General features: G+C 48.7%; 2 long non-coding RNA genes across 3 annotated transcripts; both read left to right on the top strand.

Annotated features, from left to right (window-relative positions):
* Window positions 1–1,710: 1,710 nt before the first annotated feature.
* LOC109455421 (uncharacterized) lies at window positions 1,711–4,743 on the top strand. The gene is made up of 4 exons (XR_002138646.3): window positions 1,711–1,837; window positions 2,132–2,229; window positions 2,549–2,641; window positions 3,402–4,743. It is a non-coding gene; the product is annotated as an uncharacterized LOC109455421 (long non-coding RNA).
* A 1,662-nt stretch (window positions 4,744–6,405) lies between these two features.
* Window positions 6,406–16,035, top strand: LOC141567858 (uncharacterized). Of its 2 annotated transcripts, none has more exons than XR_012490774.2 (3): window positions 6,406–6,640; window positions 13,140–13,340; window positions 14,277–16,035. It is a non-coding gene; the product is annotated as an uncharacterized LOC141567858 (long non-coding RNA). The 2 variants fall into 2 exon arrangements; XR_012490773.2 differs by having other exon boundaries at window positions 13,140–14,420; window positions 15,797–16,035.
* The last annotated feature ends 7,078 nt before the right edge of the window (window positions 16,036–23,113 follow it).

Below are 23,113 nucleotides of genomic sequence, written 5' to 3'. Positions count from 1 at the left end.
TGGTGGAGTTCTTCCTCTCTCCATCTTGCAGTGGGAAGCCTTGTTGTACCGGTAGAACAAGCTACAGAGATAAAAACCATGAACCTGTTGACTAATCCACAATGTGTCTAGTTGGCACAACTTGAAATATGACCACCCAAAGATGCACTGTGTGTGCGTCAGCCGGTCCACCTTGTGACCCCCTGTACCAGGAAGGTGCGAGAGGTAGTTTGTCGTATCATGACCATCCAAACGTTAGTGCAAACCCCAAGTTGCTCCTAAAAATCCTCAACACCAGTTTCCTAAATGGCAGTTTTTCTGGCTGGAGCAGGCTTCTCAGGCTCAGCTGATTCTGCCCGCTCCAAATCACTGAGGTGGGGGCTGATACTGCAAGCGCCTCTTCAAATGCTCCAAACCCAGCCGGGTGGAGCTAGAAAGACACCCGTGGAAATGACCACTGTCTGTCCCTCCCCATGAAACCAGCCCCTCAGCCCCGAGTCCTCAAATGGATCTCAAGGGGAGCTGCTGCAGCAGAGGGCGGTGACACTGCTGTGTGGACGGGGTCTGGCCGTGGGGCTGGCAGTGCCTCACCAGATTTCCCTTTATGCCCCTCTCTGGTTTGGGCTTGAGCTCCAGGTAATGAAGAAGAATCCTGGTGTCCATTGAAGCCGCATCTGAAGTGAGAGCATTTCCTTATGTGCTCACCCTTCACGTAGTAAGCAAACAGGCCCTCGACTCTATGAAATCCATGTTTCGAGCCTTAGCTGAATTCCTGATCCTTGACATGCGCTGATATACAAAGGCGAGATGCAAGGCTAGTGACAGGTTTCACTTGCCTGTCTACAGAGAGAAGTATCTCAATGCTTTCTATTTATGGCTGCGAAGGCTCGTGATGACCAAAAGCAAAGACAGAATGTCTCTGTACATTGACTCTTAGTGCAGGTTTAATATCTGCATGTAATTATTTTTACCATGCAGGTGAGACAAGAAATTAAATTGGGCTCTTAACGAGGGAGAAAACCGGCACCAGAAATGGAAGATCACAGAACTAGAGCAGGTAACCTGTTTGCAAATACTGTTCTGGCTTCCGGTCTATGTTGCTGCTGAAAATGCATTTACTCCCACCCCCACCCAGGGGGACAGGTCTGTTTTTGCTTTCTCCTGGTTTCTCAGGAAAGAAAAATCCTCCAGGGTCCTCCTGTTCTGTCTGCCTGACAAACCTAATAGGAAGCTTACATTAATCTGTAAGTGAGGGTAATGGTTTTCCTGCTGTTTCATGCACACTACGTTAAATTCGCGGGTCCTGAGGAAAGAGGAGCCCTGGGGAAACCAAAGCCACCTCTGCAGGGCCAGGTGAACTGCCCTGTGATGCTGGAGAAGGCAGGCAGGAGCTGTCCGCTGCCCCCCCCCCCCCCCCAGAGGAAACAGTGTGCTCCTCACCCCTCACCCCTTCTTCTCCGACTACTGACTGCAGGAGAGAAATCTGCACCTCTACGAACAAGGCCTGGGCACCAGATTCCCACCCTCGTCTAGGTGGGCAGGGCAGGTCCACACATCCTGGCCACAGGTTGGTTTCCAGATAGCACCTGGGAGACAGTGAGCAAACAAGGTCAGGAGGCCACAAGCTTTCACAGGCTCAGAGGTATGATGACGCTAGGTCTCTCATGTGCCAAAATGGACACAAAGCTGTCTGACTCACTGTGGCTTCTAGAAGGTCACCAGTGAGTGTTTCCTTCACTGGAGTCAGCTCAGAGAACAGGGATGTGGCTCGGCCAGGCCCTGAGCAGGGGGCTCCCTCATTTTAGGGTGGCTGCTCTGGCAGATTCCAGGTCTCCAGGAGCTTGTCCCCGGGGCCAAGGTGAGACACCTGCTAGCCCCTGGTTTAGTCACTGGTTAGGAGAGGGGACCGTAATAACTTCTGCTCCCAAGCTGCCCTTTCCATTCCTAATTCTTAAGAAGCTGAGCGTTTTCATTAGATCAGTTCTGCCTCCCACAAGTTTTATTTGCTCTTTGTAACCCACACGAGGCAAAAGTTTGTCCCTTGCCAGCCTCCAGCTCCCACCGTCCTGGACTCTGCTATCTTCTCAGGACCCCAAGCCAGCGGGGGCTGTTTGGATGGGAATACCCCTCCTCACTCCCTGCCATGTCTTAGGTGCAGGCGACAGCCAGGGTGTGTTTGGAGGCGTGTGGGCCCTCAGGCGTCCAGCAGGGCAGTGAGGTACAGGATTCTGTCCAACACAGACGGGTGAGGTAAGTATCCTCTGGGGGCACTGGCACTGTTCTGGCTCAGAGGTCACTGTACTTCCTGAGACAGGCAGCCAACCTGTGATGGAAGTGGGACAAGCAGGAGCAGGGGCTTCTGGGACCCGTCATCTACTTGCCAACTTTTTCCCCATGACCTTGAGCTGTTCCCTTCCTGCCACTTCCATTTCTTTCCCTGAACCTGGGAAGTTTTTCTGACACTTGTAAAAGGCAGAGGAGGCCTTTGCAGAGGGTAACAGCCAGTTGTGTTACAGGGAGGCCATGGGCCTTGGTAGAAGCACCCAGCTGTGGCCTCTCTGTCTTCCAGTTGAAGAGGCCAGGAAAAAGCCAAGTCAGCCCTTGCCTCGGCAACTTCTAGAACCAGAAGGGGCCTGTCCGAGAATCTTGCTGAACCCTGAGGGTAAGGAGTGTCAGATTTTGCAGTGGGGGAAAGCCGGCAACCAGCCTCCCCTTCTAAGTAACCTTTGCCTCGGAAACCTGCCAGCTATCCGCCTGGAGACTTGCCTTTGATCACGACTTGTCACCTCCCAGGAGATGTTCCACTTTCCAAGCAGGTGAAAAACGAACCCGATTAAAAATAGCAGACTGGACTCTTCACAGGGTCCCCTTGTAACGTGAAACTGTCAGTGCTCCTGCAAGTGGCAGAAAGAACCGCCCTGCCCCTCAGGCTGCAGGACTCTGTGGGCCAGTCAGGCTCCCAGAACCCCAGCACACTTCTCTGCTATACCCCAGAACCCGACATACTCCCCTGTTGCACCCCAGAGCCTGATATTTCCTCTGCTGCACCTCAGAACCCCAGCATGCTCTCTTGCTGTACCCCAGAGGCTGACATGTTCCTCTGCTGCACCCCAGAAAACTCCCCTGCCGCACCTCAGAACTCGACACCTTCCCCTGCTGCACCCCAGACCCCAGCACAGCCTAGGGCCCAAGAGTCATGGTTCAGCTGTGCTCAGCAGCCAGCAGAGCCCTTCTGGCCATTGTCATGGGCCAGCTCTTATTCACTGGGTTCACCTTGGTGACCAGGGGCCACTGTGACTGTCCACACCCTCTCACCTCCTTCCTGCTCCTTTTAGTGCTTTATGGACCTGAGTTTCTGGAACTTTCTCAAAACTGTGGACACATTCCCAGTGGAAATCATGACATTTTCCGTTTCACATTAGGCACTCCACAATGCCTCAGGAAGAGAGAGAGAAGCAAAAGAAGGCCTGGGAGCCAGCCCCTCTCTGTAAACAGCCGGGCGGCCGTGTCTCTGCCACCGTCCTCTGTGTTTATCCTGGAGTCACCTCCCCGAGCTGACAGCGAGGCTCCAGTGTTTTCTTCTCCAGTTGAAGGCTGATGAATAGGTCCCCTGCCTTTTCTATCTGCTCATGTGGCACATCTGGATAAAGGCGTGCCTCTCCACTTGGCTCTGTTGTTTTTTAAACTTTACTTTCGACTGCCATGGTAACTGCTGCATGTTTGGCAAAGGGAAAGAGGGGGGGAAAAAAGCTCAGAGAGAAGAAAAGGAGCTCTCAGCGCGGGGCTGGCGGCCATCCAGGCTAATCATGCCGCAGAGCCGAAATGAGGCCTCTGGCGGGCAGCCAGGTTACAAAGAACAAAGCTGTCAGTTCCCAATGTTGGCGGCAAAGCTTGTTTGGCACCCTTATATGGTTTCCCAGAACTCCCTGCCTTGGCTGCCGTCCATTCTCTTCAGGGCAGCAAACAGGATTAGCACAGCCCGGGCTGTTTTTCTGCTCTCTCCTCCAACTGTTCCAGTGACATCATCCCTGCCGCATGCATTTGCCAGCAGGATGGGTTTTTTTCTCTCTCCACCTCCTCTCTCTCTCTCTCTCTCTCTCTCTCTCTCTCTCTCTCTCTCTCTCTCTCTCTCTCTCTCAAACACACACACACACCCTCCACTCCCACTTCCTTCCTGTAGCCGCCCCCTCTCCTCTGACTTTCTTTAAACGCAATGTTTTAGGTCATTCTTCTTGTCCAGCTTCACTGTTAAATTAAAAACGCCCTGGTGCTTGTACATTTAGCTGAATCAAGCCAGACGCTGTATTTTATTTTTATAACTGAATTCCTGTGAGATAGAAATCTCATTTTCCTTAGCAGGCTGTAATCAGCACTCACAGGGCTGTGGTTTCCAACTGCCCGTCTCCTGCTTCCTCGCGAGGCTCCACTGAGAAATGAACTTGGCTCCCGGTCAGGTTTAAAGGGCCCACGGCTGTGAACACACACACACACACACACACACACACACACACACACACACACACACACACACAGCATACAAACATCATTGTACACATACACACAGCTCCACAAAGGGCATGAAGACACCCTCTGAGACAGACGGACACATAGTCAGTGCACAGTCAGTCTTTCTTACAAGAAGGAAAGTAGGGGAATAAGTAGAAGCCAAAAGCTGCTTCCGAAAAAACTGGTTTAAATGTGCAGGCAGGCGAGTGTTATGCAACTGATGGCTGGGTTCATGAAGGGAATGGAGGCTCCCGACTGCACAAACGCTCCCCGCCCAGCCCCCCCACCTCACTCTGATTCATGAACTAGTTTTCAGATTCATGAATCACTCGGGAGCCAGCAAGAGAAAAATGAGTAGTATTGATCTCATTTCAATTGAAATTGGCTCATGATGGTCATGCTGGCTGCAGACAGCTTTCCACGACCAAAGGCACGCCAGCCTCCAAGGTCTGCGGGCAGGCACCCCACCTGTGGGTGGGTGGGACTCCTTGGTGAGCCTTCTGCAAAGGGTTCCCCTTCTTATTATGCAGTGGGCATAATAAGATCTACTGGTGCAAAGGACTGTGGCTGGACTCCACTGTTCTCCTTGGGCGGGTTGGTTGCCTTCTTTTACTGTTCTCCATCTAGTTTGTTTTTTCCATTTTAATTAAATCTTTTAAGAGGTATCTCAGTGCACATTGTTTTCTGGATTTCTGGTGATTTCTCAAGGGCTACCTAAATTAGAAATCCACCTTCTGTCAGTGAATTCAAGTTCAAATCCAACAAGGATGTCTTGGAGTTTGTTTCTTTGTTTTAAGGTACACAAGTAGCTCCTACCTTTGCATCCCCTTGTCCTCTCTTCAGCAAAGAAGGACTTGGGAGTATGGACTCTCCAGATCTGGGGTGATCTGACTTATGTCGGGAAAGGTTATCCACCCACTGATGATGGCTCTCGGATGTTATAAAACCATTCTTTTCCCTCACAAATGAAGTGATGCTTCTCTCGCTGATGGTTGAGGAAGTGGGCATGGGTCCAGTGGCATCACAGACAGAGGCCTTAGCTCCTCAGGCAGGTTCATCCAGGGCTGCCCACCAAGGAACCACTTCTCTCCAACTGCCTTTCCTCGGTCCACCAGTGTTCCAACTCACCCATCTTCCCTCTTGACATGTGCGCCCAGCCCCAACCCAGCCGGCATATTAGACTCATCCCCATGTCTGGGAAATCTCTTCCTTTCTCTCACGCTGCAGTTTGGGCTGTCTGTCATGTGTAAGCAGATCACAACAGGCCATTGGCCGATCTGAAGCTTCAAAATGGTCTTTCGTATGGTTTCTGCTCCCAGATCTGCTTGACCACCATTACCCTTCCAGCCCTAAGAGAGTTAAAACAATTGACTGGACATATGCTTTTCAGAAACCCCACAAAAGTTGGCAACCATCACCAGAAAATAATGCCCTCCTAATCTGCATAATTTTGGATCCAAGCGGTCAGAAATGAGATTTTCATCCCCGGAGTTCAGACATACAGTCGCGCCGTTAGATGGATTTCATTTGGCAGGGATCGGATGATGTGACCTTACTCCTTTCCTTCCTGGGAGCAGCCCAAATAGGGGAGGAAGATGTGTTTGTGTGAATTTCAATGAGCAGTTGGTTCAGAAGCCAAAAGAGGTGTTTTGCGTTCCATGGGGTCTGTGTGAAGGTGCCTTTCAGCTCTGAGCGACCCATGTCCAGGGCTGCGGGCTGCTGGGGTGCCAAGGGTTAAATCACTCCCTTGAATTCCCAGCTGGCCTCAGAGCAAATGGGGATAGTGGGTTGGCTCATGTTTTGCATTAACTCGTTTGCTTTTTTTCCACTGCAGCCTCACATTCTGTGATAAACCTGAGTTGCTAGGGAAGCTTTATGTAACAGCCACTGGCCTGGGCTTCTCAGAGCAGCAAATGTTCCGTTTCCAGAGTTCCCCATAAACCTGGCAGCACATCAAAACCTCTGTTTCATAACAGACCAGAAATAGGATTTTCTAATAACATTCTGAGGACTGGACTGACCAGGCCAGGGTCTGGACTTTCATGAATTGTTAATGGTTAACTAAAAAGAGACCCCAGGACGCCAACCTGCTATCTCTGGGGTCCGGAAGGGAAGGGGAGTCAGAAGACTGTGGTTTCTGCCTCATGATCTGTTGGTGAGTGACCCGAGGCCCCTTTCAGAGAATTTGCTAAATAATCTCAAACATATTGAGGATCTTACTCATGTTTTAAAAAAAGAAAAAGAAACAACTACCTTCCCCCCTACTTCTTCCTTCATTCATGGAGAATGTGGTTTCCTTTTATTTTGTTGCCAGACACGCTGACAGTTACACATTTAACCCCTCGCTTCCCTTTGTGGGGGCACAGCTTTCTCCAGTGGACACACCGAGCTCTGGGGGCCAAATAGCCTCACGCAGTAGATGAACAACACACTTGAAACTCAGCTCTGTGGATCGCAGGCTGATACGGTGATCACAGAGAGAAAGAAGGCACGTGGGCTGGCCTGCCCTGCTCCCTCACACTCATGGGCTACCTCCCCACACCCCCCCTTCCTGTCCCCTCCTGGTTTAGATTATGACGGGGATGGGAGTTCCCTCCAAAAGGCCATTTGCAGCCTATTTAGATGTCACTGGGGTTCCAAATGTATATCCCTTTGTTCCATTGCGTCAGCTGTGCCTTCCTTGTGGTTACTCTTGTCTTGCCCTCCTGTGCAGTTAGCACGAGGGAGGCATCACTTCTAAACAAAAGAGGCCCCAGGTACAGTGTGAAGGCAGGGCTCAGCTTACCTTTGGGGAGAAGCTGACTTGTGTTGTAGCTGCGCCTAGCAATAAAAAGCCGCCCTAAGATGTTGCTCCACGGGCTCCCCCTCACCCTCCACCCATCCCTGCGTCCCACTGTCTCCCTGCTGCTCTCCCCTGGTGTGCTCTCTGGGCCACCTGAACAGTGGGGAGTGAGGTGGGTAGAGGGACTCGTCTCCCTGACTAGGGTCTGAACTTCAGCCCTCTGCTCTCCGGTGTGGAGTCCCTGCTTTAAGTTTAATTATCGTCTTTCTCTCCAAATCTCCCTGCCTTGTAAGTCTCTCCTACTTTCTCATTTTGGAATATTGGCCCCCAGCTGTACCAATTCAGGGCTTTCCAGGACAATTCTCCCTTGGATGTTTCTTCCATGGTCATTGACATAATTTCTCCAGTCTTTCTGGTGCTTGCAACACGTTCCCATTTAGTTTCATGTGAGTTTAATTTACCTGCTATTTACCCTTTTTTTCTGGATCATTAGTGAAAATGATCAAGAAAGGCCTCCTCTCCAGTCAGAGCTGTCCCTATGCCCAGCTGGGCCCTGGGGAGCCCTCCACACTCTCCTGAGCCTGCGAGAATGGCTCCGAGGAGACTGCAGTCAGATGGGCTCCCCTCACCAGGCTGAGATTTAATATCCCTGAGATCCATTTAGTGTCTGGAACCTGGTTGCCATGGAGATGGTTGTCATAAAACACACCGATCTGTAGAGAGATATAAAGCCGGTCCCTGAGGTACACAATCGGGCACATTAGCTCAGAGAAATGGCATGCTGCTTATCACCTCCCTTTGTTGACAGGGTGCAGCTGCCTTTCAAATTCAACCTGGGCGACCTTCTTAGAACCAGGCCAAGGCAAAGCCATTTTCAGTGACTATTTCGTAGGGACAATCAAGGGCTTCACCAAATGCCAGCTGCCCCCTGTCTTCCTGTCCCAAGTTGAGTCTGCCTAGAGGAAGAGAACATTCTTCTTTGGCACAGTTTGTTCTTGCTGTCATTGATCCATCAGCACAACTGAGCAGGCAGAATACAAACACTGGCGGCAACAACGCTTCAGATCAGGTGCTGGGAGGAGAGGGAGGGGTGGGCAGGGTGGCCTCAGAGGCATTGACCAGTCTGGCGGGGCCGAAGTGAAAAGGGCCCCAGACACCAAGCCGGGACACCGTGTAGGCCTGAGTTGCATCCAGCTCAGGACTGGGTGGTGCAGCCGGAGATGTTTGTAAGGGGTACAGGGGTGTCCACAAACCACCTTCACCTCCTTGACATCTAAGTTCTCAAAACCTGTGCTCAGTGCTCGCTTGCTCAAGGTTAGTTTCTTCTTGGTCAGGTCTATGTGCAGAAAGCAATAAAACATTTCACTCCTCTCTCTTCACTGTATAAAGAAGAGGCAGGCACAGACAATATTTTGTGGTTCACAAAGGATAGTGGGAATCCTTTTGGAATTTGTTTGGGGTCGGGGGTGAAAGGACGAGTTGGTGTTCACATTTTCGCTCTGCCATTGGCTGGGTGTATCTCGGAGTAGGAAAACGACTGGAAAGGAACAGCTCCAGCCGTGGTCCCATCAGAATGCGGGCAAGGTCTGCTTCCCAGTGCTGGTGGGTGGCTCCAACTAAAAAGTGAGACACCCCGACCCCACTGGCAAGCCTGACACCCATTAATACCTGAGACCCAGGTCACCTTCTGTGCTCTTTCTTCTTTTGAATTGAGCTATATGAATTGACTTGGTCTTTCATCTTCAACAATTCCTTTGATTACTTACCTGATGCCTCAGTTTCCTTTTTTTTTAAATTGGGAGATGTGTTTCTGTTTCTATTTAATACCAAAAAGCATTTTAAGCATCTTTTGCCTTAGTCAGCCTTCTCACATTGCTACTAAAAGAGGTGGGAAAGATGAGACCCAGACTAAGGTATGACTCTGAGAACAATTAATGCATTTATCACATACGACACTAGTGTGAGATGTCATCTAATGTTAAGACACCTGTTCCTAGCAGCCCCTATATACTGGATAATATTTAAAAAATAATTACCTCGGGGTGTTGCAAATTCTTTAGCTAGTCCCCCTAAATACTCTGGGATGCCTGTTACTTTAGCCTCTCGTTTGCATATCTTCAATTTCTCTAAACACTCCCCGAACCCTACCTTATCAATAGTTTTATCGATAGCATTTTCATTCTTTCCCAATTGTCCTTACCCCTTATCTTCATTTTTTTGTTTAAGATAAGTTTTAAGGAGCAGTTTAAAAGCTCAGCTAATTTGGAGTCACTTAGTTTTCAGCTCCCTCCTCATTCATTGAATGGGCCTACTTTTTCTTTTTCCATACTCCTCCCCCTGAACAACAAAAAAGAAAACATGTTTATAAAAACACACCCTACTCCCCTTAGTTCCTCTGGCTGGCATTAAATCATTCTGCCTTTGTAAATTTTTTTCTCTTCAGCCCTCATGTTTTTTCTGAAAACTTTAACTCGGTCCTGGTGTTCTTTCTCATTTTCCTCCCTGTGTCTCCATTTCTTGACAAGTTCAAGAGGGAGTTGCTCTTTTGATTTTCCCCCTGGCCCAGCTGAAAGTACACGGAACACTTCTTTCTTGCTCTTTTTTGTTGTGTTTTCACTGGACCTGTGGTCTCAGCCCTGCAGTGATGGCGTCTTCCGTGTTATCTTTCTCCCAAGGCTCACATCCTGGCAGAGCAGACAATGGGAGTGTGTGTCTTTACTTAGCTTTTATACCTTTTGTTCCAGAATGCAGGATTTCCTTATGGTTTGTTAGGGCTTTTCAAAAAGCTTATTTACTGATCCAGAGAAGTGCCAGGCTCACGCCCTGAAGAATGCAGGCCAAGTTTATATGTGCCTGAAATTACGCCACTGTGTCCAGGCTTATTTGATGTTTAGGGCCAGCTTACAGGCTGATTTGATTGCTGTTGTGTCCTGACCGGTTGTGTGCCAGAAAAGTGGCTGCTAAAACAGGCCAAAACCTCGGCTCACTGAGCCTCTGGTATAGAGAGGACAGAAACGCAGAGCAGGGTAATGTCTGAAATGGGGTGAATGATGAATACATTTTTAAATTATGGTCTTGTTTAGAGTTGGTAGTCAATGCTAAACATTTGTTTAAATTAAGTTCCTTTAATTAAAACAGGATTTTTTAAAAATTATGCAACTAGGTTGAAATCTCCTATTTCTATATCTTGGACCAAAGCCCTATTGTTATACAATATTTTCAATACAAGACAATGTTTTCAAAAACAAACACAGATCAAGACAGTAGGATTTTTGAGAAAGAGAGCGTGTGATCTTCATGACGGAACCACAAACGGGACCTGAGAGCATGAGCTGACTGCAGGTTTGTTCAGTGACCTGTACCCAGTGTAGGCCGCATGCTTGTTTTCTTTCCCTTGATGCCAATGTGACGTCATTGCCCGAGGAGCACTGGGGGAGAGGTCACAGAATCCAGGCAGATCTGTCGAGAATAGGCACACACATGTGCACACGCAAACGTCGTGACGGTGGCTTGTCCCACTACCGTCATTGTGGAGCCACAAGGACAGACCCTTAGGGAGATGAAGTGTTAGACCTGTCTCCATGGTGTGGAGCCAGCCCTCTGGCCCAGGTCAGTTAGGGAGCCTGGACCTGGGTGATTAGCAAGTACAGGGAAAGCCTAGGTCCAAGTGATTATTCCAGTAAGTCAGACTCTGCTCTAGAACTGTTCCGTATGCTTACTCCTAGTTAAGACAGAGTCTTGAGGGTTTCTCCTTAAAACTTCTTCTCAAAAGACTACACTCTCCGCCTGAAGTGACCATCTCTGCTGTCACATTAGTCCTTATAAGGGCCCATTGTTCAAGGTTTGAATCGAACGCCACCTTCTCCTGGAGACCTTCCTCAATCCTCACTCAAAATGTATTTCATTTTTTTCTGGGTGCTCCAATCACCCAGAACTCTGAAATGCCTGTATTCCAAAGGGCATTTTTGGGGAAGGTGCCTCAAATATTTGACACTGGCGATGGCTCCGTCACATTGAAACTCTCCCTTCCCTAGTGTCCATGGAGTGACACTGCCCGGCTTTTCTTCCTTCTGCAGGACCTGGGGTGTCCAGTTGACACAGCCTCCTGGGCCCCTCCTCCTCTTCAGGTGTTTGTGCTCCCTCAACAACCCTAACCCCACTGTGGCTCCCTCTCTATGTGGATGACCCCCAGATCATCTCCAGCAGAGGCCGCTTCACAGAGCTCTTTCACAGAGATTCTTCTTTCCCTAAACACACAGACCACCCCTAACTTATGATGGTTCCACTTAAAAGTTTTGACTTTACGATGGTGCAAAAGTGATACGCATTCAGGAGAAGCTGTACTTCAAATTTTGAATTTTGATCTTGTCCTGAGCTAGTGATTTGCAGGACCCTCTCGTGAAGCTGGGCAGGGATGTGGGCCACAGCCCCACAACAGCCACATGATCGTGGGGGTCAGCACCCAATACCCTGCAGAGTACGGTGGTGCCAGCATTTTTTTGGATATTGTGGTTTGTATTTTCACATCCCATGGTTTCTACAAAACACTCATCTATGTCTCCCACTTCTGGTGAGAAGAAGAGGAAGGCAATTACTCTTGAGATGGAACTCAGATAATTGCCCAACTGCAGGCTAAAGTAAGTGTTCTGAGTACGTTTAAGGTGGGCTAGGCTAAACTAGGATGTTTGGCAGGTTCAGCGTATTACATGCATTTTGGACTTACGATATTTTCAACTTATTATGGGTTTATCAAGGACGTAACCCCATCATATGTTGAGGAGCTTCTGTATTAGACATTTCCATGTGGTTGGAGTTAAACTCAGTATGTCATTGTCTTCCCGTCAAAATCTGTACCCACCCTCAACTCCTTAGCATTCTTATTATATTCCGAGAGTGTCTAACTATTTTGCTCATCACTCTGCCTCCCGTTCACCTCCACATAGTCATTGGGTATATCTTTGTGAAATACCCCACTTAGGAAATATGAACATGTCACTCCAACCCAAGGCTCCACATGTGCATAGCACAGATGGCCCCCTGAGCTAGGGCTCCTCGCAAACTGCTTACAGCTCCCACAGGCTCCTACCCTTTGCATGCACCTACCCCTCTTGATAGCCCCCTGTCCATCTCTACTGAGTCTTTGGGCCTTATTTCAGTTGCCGCCATGTCCATGATGCCTGTCCTGGTCCTCTCCAGCTGACCTGGTCACGCCTTCCTTTCTGCTTCTCATCGCATGTGGACATTGCTCATATATGCTGATTCTCACATTGTCCTCGCCCTTTGGTTTCCTTTCTTCTCAACCAGACTCCGATCTGCTCCATGACTACCTGGAGTTCCCATTTTAGAGGCCACTTCCATCCCCATCTGTCCTTTACAATCAGGAGCATTTTGAGGCATGGGCCGAAGGAAGGAGGAGAGTCTGGGGCCCCAGATTCTATTTGTCTGCATGCTCTTCACTGTTACCTGGATCACGGGAGTAAGAAGCGTAATTCAGCTGAGTTCATCACGTGGCTCCTTGCTGGTGGCTTTGGAGTTCCTGGAGAAGAGAAGTGTGGTCCTCTTGCGCTAATGTGCTTTAAAAGTTCCTTCCGAGTATTAGACTGGAGGCTCCTCACCCTTCCTTCATACTGCATTGGAGGCGAGCAATGAGGAACCCAGCGAACAAACTCCTCCCAGCGCCTTCACTGTATTATTCGCAGCTACAGAGCGCTAAGCCCCAACCTTGAAAGGCCTACCGTACACGCCCCCAGTGCACCGTTTCTCCCCTGGCTCCTGCTGTGCTGCTCGGCCACCATGCTGACCAACGCTGTGACTCCAATCACGTGCCTGATACTTTACTCGTGTTGCCCTTTTTATTCTTATCGTTATGCAGGAGCAGCTGTGACTGTCTCCATTTCACACACGTGGAAACCGGAAATGACCAGCCTAACATAGGACAAAGACCACGCTCTTGGAGAACAAAGGAAATGACAATCTAGCAAACAGCAGGTCATCTACCAAACCTGAGTTTGTTGTCATACAACAGGGCAGTCCCAGGTGATCACGCCAAGTACTGACCGGATATAATGAAGAGGTATGGAGTGTGTCCTCGGCAGTGGCCCCACATGGCTTGACTTTCCAGGTGTGCTGCTTCTGCTCCAGTCACTGTTGAGCATCTAGGACAAAGACTCAAACACAGGCCTGAGGAGCAGGGCCCCACAGCCCTGCTTCAGCACCGGGCCCCACTGCGGCCTCACTCCCAGGCACAGCCTACTCTTTTCGGTGTTAGAAATGTGTAACATATTCTCCCTGGTTTTCAAAGCCTCTTAGTGCATTTTTCTAACACAGCAGCTATTTCCATTATGTTTTATTCTTGATTCATCATTTTTAAAGGTAGCCTTGTGGGTTTGAGGGCCGATAAGAAAGAAACAGGGATAGGGGATGGTGAGGAAGATTGCTCCAGGCCAGAGGCCCGGCTGTAAATCTTGAAGTAAAATTATCTTTGTGAACTAAATGGCACCTGAATTTTATTCAAGTGAAAAGCTGGGCAATTGACTGTGATTTAAAATGATCACTGTTCTATACTTCAAGTGCACTGAAACAGGCTTTTTTGCAATAACCTAGGGAACATATGCAAATTGAAGTTATACTGTTTAGTCTGAAGAAGTGAAGGCTGATGGAATAATTGGTCCAGAAGTTTATGAAGCATTATGTTGAGGTTGTATACCATTATTTACCCCTAAATCGTACACGAAATTAAAATGGACTTAAGGTGCACAGGAAATATGTAGGTTAGATAACAGAGAGCAAAGATTCTAAAAACAGCTAATGCTCAGTGGACTTTCAAAGATTTGGCGGGGGAGGTTAGGGAGAGGATATTAGGAAAAAAATAGATGGAGCAGTTCCTGTGGTTGTTCAGTAATTGTGTGGGGTCAATACTACAGAGCGGAGGGTCTCAGAAGGTGGTCTTGGGAAACTTTCCGTTATGTGAGTCTTTTAAGATGCCGCACTCCTCTGTCCTGAGCTGCAGAGTCTGCGATGGGTTCTTGATCTGCTCAGAAAGCCGATATCTGATTTCCTGGTTTGCACCCTGCAGAAACCAGTGGAAACTAAGCAGGGATAGGTTATCCCACCCACACTGCACCTTTCCTACAGAGAGGACCGCGGACTTGAGGTAACTGAGAACACCCACTTTTCTTCTTTTACACCTCAAAGGACCTGACTCATTCCCTGTAAAGGGGGAATCACAACAGAGACACACCCTGTGGCCAAACGGCAGCTGGGGTTGGGGGGAGACAGGGCAGCTATAATGGTGGGATTGTCACCCTACACGAATCACACTCTTCCTCCACACACTTCATAGAGGGGATTCTGGAGTGGGGTTTTTGGGTTGCTCTACTCTGAGATGGGGCAGATAAACCATCTTGGAAGGTTCTAGAAGTGCCCACTGAGATGGCCAATGTGAGGACAACTTCACTGGCGCTCTTGCCAGAAAGAAGGTCAGTGTGGAAGCTGCTGCCAGCCCCCATTCCCTGCCCCCTGGAATCAACCAGCCTTTTGACTCCCAAGCCCCTCGTCCCAGTGCCTGCTTACCTAGACCCAGGCCAAACACAGGCCTGGTGACCCAGAGCGCCACTGTGAGATGATGACCCAGACAGAGCGAGGTGCCTCTGAAACTCCGAGTTGTCCTAACGACCTAGTTCATAACCTCACCGTGACCGTGAGGTGGCAGGAGCTCTCTGAAGGGCCAGATCACTTGGTCTTTATTTTTGCCCCTCTTTGTAAGTTGCTCTCAACTCCGATGGCCAAGTGGTTTCACTTAGGGAGTTTTTAAATAAACCCATGCCTGCCCCTACCCCTCCACCAATTAAATCAGATTCTTTGAGGAGAAAAGCCAGCAACGGTGCTTTTTAAAAAGCTCCCCAGATGATTTTAATGTGCAGCCTGGGTTGAGAAATGCTGGATCAGTGGCCATAACTCTGGGAGAAGAGACAGCTACGTGGCGTTGTTTGGGCAAATTCTCATAACGCTGAGGAGCCCTTCTCTGTGTGAGTTGTGTGCCTGGACTCTGGCAATACATCAGGGCATATAGCATGGGCACCTATCCAATGTCACAAGGGATGCAGGAAAATGAAGGGTCATTTCCACTCTGGCTGTGCTCTGAGGCACTTGCAGGGAGCACCCTGCAGGCTCTGCTCTCTGGGAGAGCTGTGAAAAGTTTGCTGCCAAGATTGAAGCCTCAGTGGTTTGGATTATGAGTGGGACTCTGGCAGACAGAGAAGGGGAGACAGGTCACTTTAGCAGGAAGGACAGTGTGCTGGTATGAAGAAGCACAACTTGCCATGGGACTAGAATGTCAGTTTCAGGAGAGCAGGGTTTCTGGGTCTTCTCTGCTCTTGCCTGATATAAACCTGAGCTAGACTTATTAGGCGCATAAGAAATTAGTGGAGGGCGGCCAGATGGCTCAGTTGGTTAGAGCACCAGCTCTTAACAACAGGGCTGCCGGTTCGATTCCCATATGGGCCAGTGACCTGCACCCTCCACAACCAGATTGAAGACGAGCTGCAGCTGAGCTGCCAGAGGGGCCTATGGATGGCTCCAAGATGGTAACAGCGCAAGTTCTTAACAAGGTTGCCGGTTCAATTCCCACATGGGATGGTGGGCTGCGCCCCCTGCAACTAAGATTGAAAATGGTGACTGGACTTGGATCTGAGCTGCGCCCTCCACGACTAGACTGAAGGACAACGACTTGGAGCTGATGGGCCCTGGAGAAACACACTGTTCCCCAATATTCCCCAATAAAAAATTTAAAAAAAGAAATGAGTAGAATTAATGAATGATCGTATGAGCATTGCCTTTTTGAGGGCATGGCATGCCAGGAGAAGAGGCTTAGAGGGCAGCAAGAGCCCTGCCATGGAGAGACGTCTGCTTCATGCCATTCACTGAGCTGGACATCTGGGGGAAGGGCCATAAGCCTCATTAGTGACTTGATGGTCTTTAAATGTCCACCTTTATTCTTCCAATTCATATTTCTCTCATCCTACATTTCCTACAAAAACGTATAAATCATTCATTAGTAATTAACCAAAGTCCCAACTATCAATTAAACCAGACCCAGCTGAAGAGAGAAAACTTTGACATTGACTGTTAAAAATGGATTATCTCAACTTCATTCTTTTCTAGTCTTCACTGTGACCATGATTCATTAGACTCAGTCTTTAAATCATCCTTGGAAATTGAAAGAGAAAAATCTACGCCGCTGGGCCTGTGCCTTGTGCAGGCGCAATGGACTGGATGTGCTGTGACTGGCTTCAGGGACCTGCTCCCAAGACGTCTCTGTGGTCACTGGCTTTCCTGGTAATACAGCATCTTGCCCTTGTCAGACGCCACTCTCACTCCACAGCTGAGCTGAGGCTGTGCTGTGACTGTGAACCTAATGCAATGCCAAGTTACTTTTAAAATCAAAGTCACCTGAAAGTATTTCTATGATTCAATTAATCACTCGAGATAATTATTTGCCTTTTCAGTACAAGGCACGGTGCTATAAGTTAGCAAAAATTAAAATAGACGGATGTATGGTAGACATTTTTTGCCTCAGGTCCTTTGCACAGACCATTCCTTTCCTTTCCCTGGTATTCTTACTACTGATCTTCCAGGTCTCAGCTTACATGTCGCCTCAGAAGGACCTTCCATCCTTCTATGCCTCTCTGTCTAAAAGAGGCTCCCACCACTGTTCATTATAACTTGGCACAATTAGTCATTGTTCTAGCTCCTTCTTTGTTTACTTCCATTCTTCCCACCTCTTTACTACTCATAGACTGTGGGCATGATGAGGTCACGGACCGCATGTGTCACAGCAGAATGTATGCGGAACAAATGGGTGAAGCATTAGTTATATGCCAGGGGTGCCAAACAAATGTCTACAAGTGGACACTTTGGTCAGCATTGCTCAAACAGTAGTTCGCCGTAATCAGAAGTGTCTGGCCACTGATGGGAACCACTTTGAGCACCTCTTGTAATTGCAGAAGTCAAACGTGACTTACATTCATCTTTTGTTATCGGTATATATTGAGTAGTACAATTTTAACAGGTTTTTCCTTTCTTAAAATGTGTGTACATTTTTTTTGGCACCCTCTGTAGTTATCACTACTTTAATGAACATGTTCCCTCAACTGCACTGCAAATGCCTTGAACGTGGGACTCTGTGTTCAGAGTCTTTGCAACTTCAAATATGCTCATATATATATATATGTTTGGCCTGGTCCCAAATCCAAATATCTGCAGAATTGAAGAGAACTTGACTCATTGTTGGAATTAACTGAAAAGAGGAAGAGGCTTTAGTACTTGAGCACTTCAGTCTGAGCCTGTGGAATGAACCCAAAGCCAAGATTTATGGGCACTTCCTTGATGTTGCAAGTGACAGAAGGTAACCATAATGTGCCCGGGCTGAGCTGGAGAAACAGACTGAGCCCAAGGGATTCCTCAGTTGCTGACTGTTCCCCTTCCCTACAGCCAGGGTGGCCTTGTGCGGCTGGGTTCAGGGTCACACAACAGGCAGCCTGGCTCTGGTAAGGAATCCCCAGCCTCATGGATTTTGGTCTCCCCCCCGCACTGTTTTTGGAGACTCCTTGCCAGCAAACGATGGTTGCTAGGAATGAGAATGGCATTCCAAATGGGTTATTAAAGCAGACAAACAAATAAACAAAGAACAAAAAACTCCACACCACACAGAAATGCTCCCTTCAAACAGGGACCTCGCTCTGGGGATGGGGTCATGGGTTCAGCTCGGGGCTCTGAGCAGGTCTCATGATGCTGACAGTTGGGCCCAGGCCCCAGGTGTCATTACCTGCATAACAACACATCAGGTTCAATCTCGGCAAAACCTGGAGAATAACCTTATGCATTTTTCACAAAATCTCCAAGGTTTGTAGAAATTGAAATTGGTGCCTCTCGACTGTGAGGAGCCATAACCCCAAAGAGAAGATGTTCCTGTGAACTGAAAATCCTGCTCTCTTGCAGGGTTCCCCTTGGGGTTGATGCAATTCCATCTTGCTCCCAGGCCCAGTAGAAGCCTGGGTGAAACGTGATGCCGTCAGATTGATAAGGAAGGGTACACTCACTCCGTGACCCAGGACCCGGAAGCCACAGGGCCAGTGATCACACCACACCACCTCAAAATGATTTGCTTGGGGTTTACTGAAGTTGACTCCTGGGAGGTGTATGTGGGAGGAGAGGAGGGATGGCTCTGATTCTGTAGGTGGAGGGAGCTGGAACTCTGTACCCCATATTCCCGTTCCAATGACCAGAGGCACGGGAAGTAATTATATTGTACAGTCAACCCTCCATATCTGTGGGTTTTGCATCCGTGGATTCAACCAACCATGGAGCAAAAATATTTGGAAAAAATCCCAGAAAGTTCCAGAAAGCAAAACTTGAATTTGCCATGTATCGAGCACCACACTGAATCTACTCAAATAAAATGATGTGGAGGCAGACCCTGCTGTATCCTGTAGGCAAATGCAGGTTACATGCAAATACTACGCCAGTTTATACACAGGCCTTGAGCATCTGTGGATTTGGTATCAGTGGGGGCTCCTGGAAGCAGTCTCTCATGAATACTGAGGACGATGTATACGGCAGGGACACTAGCCCGCTTCTTGGCTCCGCCTCATAAGGTAAGTACTTCCTGTTCTGTTCAGCCTGCTCATGACCCTTCTCCTTAATGGAGCCTTAGACACAGGTGCAGAATGAATGATGTTGGCCCTCAGTAGTGTCCTCTTATCCTCTTTTCTCTCCTTGACACCTGACTTTTTCTGTACCCCTCCCTCAAGACCCCAGTACCCTCTCAAAGCCAGACACCCAACTGTGTACCCAGACCCTCCCCCGACCAGCCCTTTTGCATTCTGCCATCAAAACACTACAGTTCTAAGCCCTATTTCCTCTCACTGCTGAGGGAGAAGTTTGATCACTGACCCCACCCTCTCCTTTCTCAGCAATCCTAATCAGCTACTGACTGATAAAACTCAAAGAGCTATGCTGCCCAGAATGTTGGAGTGATGGCAGATAATTCCTACAGGCATACTGCCCACTCATGTACCCCTGGCATTGATTTTCAGATTGTCCTTTCATCTCTAGGATCTGTCATACAATTCAGACTTCAGTATAAGCAGCTTGTCCTATTTTGGGCTATTTTCATATGGGATACTTCTGTCTTTCCATCTAGATTTTAACTTCTAAATCCCCTCTGTCCTGGCACAGGGCTAAAACACTGGTTAACTCTCAGGAATGACTCTGCTGTACATGAAGTTGGTAAGGGAAACAGACCCATAACGTACTTGAAGTTTGAGTCAGGAGGACCCTACAGATTCTAGATCGGTTGCCTCATCTTATAGCTGAGAAACATGAGCTCAGAGAAGCATGGACACCTGAAGCCTTTAAGAACAAATATTTATTCAAGGTCTAATTTGGTTGCTGTGATAGGAATATAGTGATCAGTCACGAACCTTGGTCCCCAGGAACTTAGGGTTTGATGTGTGAAGCAGATGAGATGTGGATGAACATATATACTATATACTATGTGATAGGAAGCTGGGCGCACCATTAAGGTGCTCCAGGTGGCCAAGAAGGGAAGAGCTGAGGTCAGGTGGCCAGACAGAAGGAATTTCCTTGTAGATCTGTGTCAAATATCTAGCTGAAGCTAGAGGAGGAGGCTCATCCCATGCCCAGCTCTTTGCTCGGTTGGTGAAGGCTCACAGGCTTGACAGCCCCGTGTTGAGGAGTGTACTGTGCACCCATCATGACTAATAGCGAGACCTGGAGGGAAGTGAAAAGGACAAAGGAAGTAAATTGCCACCTTGGGACCTTCCAGCTCAACCTAACTCTAAAGAACATAGCAACTTAGAAGAGAAAAAAGGAAACTGTCTTTGTTTCTATTAATATCCTCTCTTTACACCAAGTAATCATTGTTATTTTTCAATGTTAGCTTGCGTTTTTCTCCTCATCTTATTCATACTAAGTTAATGTTTGCAAAACATGCCAGGTCAATACAAATAACCTTTAAAAGCATAGCCCGGTTCTCAAGAGATGATCAGTGCCAGGTACTCGGTGCTTCTAAGACTCACCTTAGAGAATCTGAGAGAAAAAGGCATCAGCGATAAGCCCGGCCCGGTTCCTCCACGACTCAGTCCTTGTATTGCTTGATTGCTGATGGCAAAAGAAGTCAAAGCCACAGTCCTTGCCTTCAAAGAGATGACTATCTAAGAGAAAATGTCCATGCTTGAAACATGCAGAGAAATCTGATTCCTGAGTGCAAGATAGCATGGTTTGCATCACGTACATGTATGCACACACGCATGCACGCACACATAGTCCTGAGAGCAGAGCTGTGTTTTGTTGCCCTACAGCTCCATCACCTTAGCCAGCTTCTCATCCATCCTGAAAGCTTTTCTTTTGCCTCAGAAGATGAAGGGTCGTGGCTCTTTCCAGGCTGCCCTGCCACCTGACCCCTCCGCTGAGACCTCCAGCTCTCTGTGACCATCCCTCCTTATTGAATCTTCAATCTGGTCTCCTCGTTGGGGCCTTTTCCATGTCTTTCAAACATGCCAAAGACCCCCTACTCTAAAAAGTCTTCTCAAACTCCTGCTCCATCTCTCGCTTCCTCAGTTTAAGGAGACATACACCGCCTCCACGCCTGCCTCCCGCTTGCTCCTCCCTCTCTGCAGCCCAGCTTGTGCCCTGAGCACCCACTGAATGGCTCTCTCATACTCTCAGCTCTTGGGCTGTAGGTGAGCTCCACATTTTGGTCTATGGCCCCATTATTCACTTTCTGTGGGTGACCCTTTGTACCCCCTGGCTGATGACTCCCAGATGCAGGTCTCTAGTCCTGACCAAAATCCTGGGGTACAGAGACTGTGTTTCCAACCACCTACCAAGCAACAAGTCTACCTGGCCATCCCTGAAACCCTTATACCCAACCCGCCCCAGTGGATTCGTTGCCTTCCTCCTGAAGCTACTTCTCCCCTGATCAGTATGAAGGTTTATGACATCGTCATGCACCCACCAGGCAGCCTCCACATTAGACCTCAGGGTCATTTTAGTGCCTCCGTCTCCTTCATTTCTCATATCCAGTTGCTTCCTAATCATCGCCTAAATCTCTTCCCTCTTGTAATTCTATCCCTGATCCTTTAAGTCCAGTTGACCCACTCGTACTTGGTCCTGGCTGCCCCCAAAGCTATGAACAGCAATTATTTCAGGCAAGAGCCCCCTTCATTGTTCTCAGCTCTCTGCTTCCTGCCCTCTGGCCCACCCTTCCCCCTTGATTTTCCATTCCTGGCCACTCTAGTTTCACTGGTTTTAGATTTCCATATGATTTTCCACAACGACTCCCTACCTGGCCGGTATCTCTGGTTTTAGGTGCAAAACTGTACCCATTGTCTCTGGGGGAGACGTCCTAGTCCATTCCTGCTCCTATCACCCCACTAGCCAAGGCAGCCCCAGGTTCCCACCTCTGCTCCCAAAGTTGTGTCATGACCTATGTGCCTGTTTCTTCCACTGGACTTTAAGTTCCAGGACTGGAACGAGGACTGACGTTGCGTACCTGCCTTCGAATCCCACGACAGGCGCAGTATGGGATTATGAAAATGGCAAGAGTGTGGTATATACAGGAAGCGTTTAGGAATGATTCAAGACAATGCACGTCCTGTAGGAATACTGAGGGAGGAGGGGCTGTGTGGCTTGAGTCAGTGCAGGAAGCTGGATCCCCAGGCTGAATACAGACATTGTAATTACATGCCCGAAAACAGGAAAGTGCTGGTTACGTGGATGAAGCCTATCTTTTCATTCCTCCCAGTGCCCTGAATTCTCCACTTTGTTACCTTTTCTTAGCCTAGCTGGGATGACTACTGCTTGTAAGACCAAGAAGAGCTGTGCAGAATGTCATGAGAAGCATGGTCCAGCCAAAATGAAGTCAGGGGCCAACAACCACCCTGCATGTCAGGGCCAGGAGTTTGGGAGGCCCTCTTCCCTGTTTACTTGGCCCAAAGGGACCTTGGAGCTCTGCTTGGCCCCAGAGTAGCTCCGGACTCACAAGTGTTCATTATGGCTCTGAGCACATATCCAGGCAGTGTTTGATCCTGAGTTCTCCCTAGAGCCAACCCTCCAGCCAAGTGTGAACAGCCCTGTATAATCCTGGCGGATGCTCAAGGCCCATGTTAGGTTTTTCCAAAGAAGTGTCCTGGGCCTTCTCATTGGTTTCTTCATTTATTGTTTCCTGCTGTCATGTGATTGGAATACTGCTGTCCTTAAGACTAGTCCCTTTGGTACCACGAGCTCAAGTTCTGTTCCTTTTCTTCCTGGCCTCGCCCCTCTCCTACCCCCTTGGCTCAGAGATCACTGGACTGCATGTGGCATTAGCTTAGAGTGTGCTTTTTCCTAAGCTCCTCCCCCAAGCTGCTTGTGTGCTTGTGTGTGCGCGTGCGTGCGTGCGTGTGCAGTTCATGCCCCATCATCAATTCTGTGAGGGCACTACTGGGATCCAGCTCACACTGCAGGAAAGCCCCATCCTTAAGAAGGAGCTGGAATGTGCTAGCAACCTCTCAGATTAGTTTGGCAGCCTGGCCCCTCTTATTCTCCCTTCCTGTCCCTTTCTCCTTTTGGCTACTCACCCTTACTTCCTTGCTGTCCCAGCTGTTGCAGGCAGCACATTTCCCAGAGCAACTGCAAGAGGCAACTTGCTGCCCATGGCGAAGCCGTGTGTGTGTGTCGGGACCCTTGGCCCCCCACACCACGAGTGGTCTAAAATGGGGTGCCCACGGGAAAGCATGCCTGACCCTTGGCCCTCTTCAGCATGGCTTTGTCCCTTTGAAGATG

The sequence above is a fragment of the Rhinolophus sinicus genome, chromosome 6 (genome assembly GCF_057876585.1).
Source record: "Rhinolophus sinicus isolate RSI-liver-muscle chromosome 6, RSI-T2T, whole genome shotgun sequence".
Lineage (NCBI taxonomy): Eukaryota > Metazoa > Chordata > Mammalia > Chiroptera > Rhinolophidae > Rhinolophus > Rhinolophus sinicus.
The sequence above is the reverse complement of the archived record's forward strand: the minus strand, read 5'-3'. Positions and strand labels throughout refer to the sequence as shown.